The sequence below is a fragment of the Limulus polyphemus genome, unplaced genomic scaffold, assembly GCF_000517525.1.
Source record: "Limulus polyphemus unplaced genomic scaffold, Limulus_polyphemus-2.1.2 Scaffold1084, whole genome shotgun sequence".
Taxonomy (NCBI): domain Eukaryota; kingdom Metazoa; phylum Arthropoda; class Merostomata; order Xiphosura; family Limulidae; genus Limulus; species Limulus polyphemus.
This window is the reverse complement of record NW_013666694.1, coordinates 5,617-8,976: the sequence shown is the minus strand read 5'-3', so window position 1 is coordinate 8,976 and position 3,360 is coordinate 5,617. Positions and strand designations below refer to the sequence as shown.

Here is a 3,360-nt window from a genome sequence, read left to right as displayed (position 1 = left end):
TATATTACTAACATTGTCTTATTTAAGTACTTCACACTTTACACTGCTTTTTCAAATTCTCAGGTTTGATCAACTAAGTGCCAGAGAAGTAAAGTAAAATAAAAAAAGTTAATATCTGTCTATCTATTTTGTTATTGATAATTTTTTTTATGTTACTTTGCATTTACTATTTTTGATAAAAGAAATGAAGACAACATATAGTACTCAATACTCATCTTCCTTTATCATTAATTTTTAGTAAAAACACTAAATCAGAAATTCTGATTTTTTTCTGCACAAAAGATATAATGTTTACTGAAAGCTTGCCAAATTTTGTGAAGATACATAAATCTTATTGTATCGGATGATGTATCAATACAATCGTATCATGGTTTCACAATATGATACTCATATCATTTCACTGTATCACTACACCTTTAGAAATTATACTGCAGAGAAATAGTCCATATGCTCAAGGCCATCATAAGAATACACTGATGATGAATGAAGAAGCTGTAAGGCCTAAGCTCTCATCATTGTATCATCACAACTGTGATGACTGCTCTATATAAATTACCTACATGTTTTTAACATCCAGACATAAATCAGTCAACTGCAATATTTAATAGATCAAACAAACTAAGGTTAGAATAATATATCTAATAATCAGAACTAAGATAATTAACTACTAAGCTCTACATCAGGATTTCATCAAAAAGTTTACACAGAGAACTATCAGATAATATTTATAAACTTTTCCATATGATTGCATGTGAAAAGGTAAATTAAGTACTTATGCTAATTCTTATTAGAAATAGTCTCCAACTCACTACTGGAATTTGTTTCACTCTATAAATTGATATTTTCTACCTGGCTTACAATAGACATTGGTGATTTCCCATAAGATAGTTCATAAGAAAGTGTGGGATACTTAATATGCTCCTAAAAACTAATGCAGTTTCAATAAAAACTCTAATTTCTAATCACAAGATAGTTGAAGGTAAAATCAAGTTTTTTACTTGTTGTGTATAAATAAAAATACCAGATATGGCTAAACAGAGGCCATATTACAAGAAGTTTCACATTTATGACAAACAGTAAACCTTAAATAGGTGATTTTTAAGATTATAAACTGCAATTGGTTAGAATAATAGTTGACCATTATTTTAAAATTAAGGCAGTAAAAAAATCAATTACAAAATATGCAAAACCTAAAGACAAGACAAAATAATCTCATTTATTACTTGTATGAGGAATGGAAAAAACAGGATATCAAACTTCTAAATTTTAAGTAAACTTTTAACAAAAAAAACAAAAAACAAACAAGCTAGGTCACTTTAATAGAGGAAAAATACAATTGGATGAAAAAACAATCTCAGGAGAATCAAAGTTTATGAAGCAAATCACAAATCAGTAGTCCATAAACACATTTTGAGATACACTACTCAGATCACACATTTAGTAACAAAACAAAAGTAACATAAAAGCCAAACTATACTGTAATTTCCTAAAATGGTTAACATGTGAATGGGTCAGCATATTCTACATTGTATGGACAACCTACAGTGTACAAAAGTTATATTTTTCAATCACAAAGTTCCATACCAAAATGAAACACTCTTTAATTAAGTAAGCATCCTGAACTGTGGAGCTGAGGTTCCATGGTTTGTGTCCCATTACACACAAACACATACACACACACAAATAATAATAAAAAAATCATACTTCAGAATATGGGGCCATGGTTGTGATATGAGAGTGGCATTCAAATCTCTACTCAATCTGACAACTTAAGAGCAACTCAAAAGTTGGCAATCGATGGTGTTGACTACCTGCCTTCCCTTTAGTCTATCACTTCCAAATTATGGTCAACTAGCACAGATAGCATTCATGTCCAACAAACAAACTTATTTTTATATAATTTCCTTTTCTTCATAGTTCTTGTTTTCCAACTTATGCATTATAAGTTAATTTTATCCATTGTTAAGTGTTTGACCTTGATAGGCTTTAATTGCTACTATACTTTCTTTCGACAAAAAATTAGTATTTTTTACATTATTTTCTTTCATAATGCTTATAATTCCTAGTTTTAGCAAACTGCATTAAATATTTTTTATTGATATGTTTGAGTGAACTACACACATATTATGATTTTTGTTGTTATGAAAAAATTAAGCACTATTTTATTGATGAATTTTGGTAATATTTGACTTCTGTGAGACTACCACATACAGATATGAAAATCTCTTTCTTGCTTTTTTATTCTTTTTACTTCTATTTATTGTCACCATATTGTTTTTTTTTTAAATTAACCATATATTAAAATTCGATTTCAGATATAGTACCTACAGGTTCATGGACAGTTAGATTTTGTAAAAACATAAAGTACTTTCAATATTGTTTTGAATCTTGCCCCTACATTTTATTCCCAGAGCCCAGTCCAGGTAGACAGAGGTCTATGGGGAATATACCACAAAACTTTGAAATTTGAAAAGCAAAAGAGTGCAATATAGTTTTGTGAAAGCTTTTTTTTATCATATAAAAATCAAGTAAATATTGCTTAAGAGGTGTATTAACACATAATGGAAAGCTAAAAAGTAATCTATTAATTGAATTATTGTATATAATATTTTGTCTGAATTCAACTTTCATAGAAAAAATGTATAACAGATTACTAGTAAGGTGCCTGTCAAAATTAGACCACACTGAAAAGAATTTTAACATTTTGTTTGTAATTCCTTTTTTTTCTTGACAAATGACTCATCCTTCCATGCCTACCAATAACAAGGAATATATAAACATACCATGCTTTTCTATTTTAAGATAGTATTATTCTACATTTATTAGTTATTCTTTGTATGTGTAGTTTTCATACAAGTTGATTTCATTCTAGCTGCCTTTGTTCTTTTGTCATTCTTTCGAAATAACATCCATTCTGACTATAAGAAGTATGGCTATAATGCTTAATATTGTACAAGAACGTATTAGGTCATCAAGAAATTAATGTCGCATTTTGGAACACTTTAATACTTTAATCCCCCCCCAAAAAACATACATCATGTATGATAGTTAAGCGAACCACCTAAGCATCACGTTGTGTGGCCTATATAATGTGTAAAGTTTAGTATACACTACTCCCTTACAGTGATGGAACACAACGAGACACAAATTTGGCATGTAATGCTGTTTAAAAACAAGAATGAAAACAATGCCTCTGTAGCCACAAAGAATATCCAAAAGTTTATGGGAATATTTTGAACGTCCGGAAGTGTCAACGATGTTTCAGCAAATTTTGTTCCAGTGACATTAGCCGGAAAACGGTCCTGCCAAGGGCCCACCTGTTGGAATTGATATTGATCCACCTAAGACACTTGTTAAGTC

The 3,360-nt window shown here is 29.6% G+C and overlaps 1 protein-coding gene across 1 annotated transcript in view; it reads right to left on the bottom strand.

Annotated features, from left to right (window-relative positions):
• LOC111086421 (E3 ubiquitin-protein ligase MARCH6-like) overlaps positions 1–3,360 on the bottom strand; it is a gene marked incomplete at its 5' end in the record, with an annotated part of 52,873 nt that overhangs the window by 46,609 nt on the left and 2,904 nt on the right. The window lies entirely within an intron of this gene.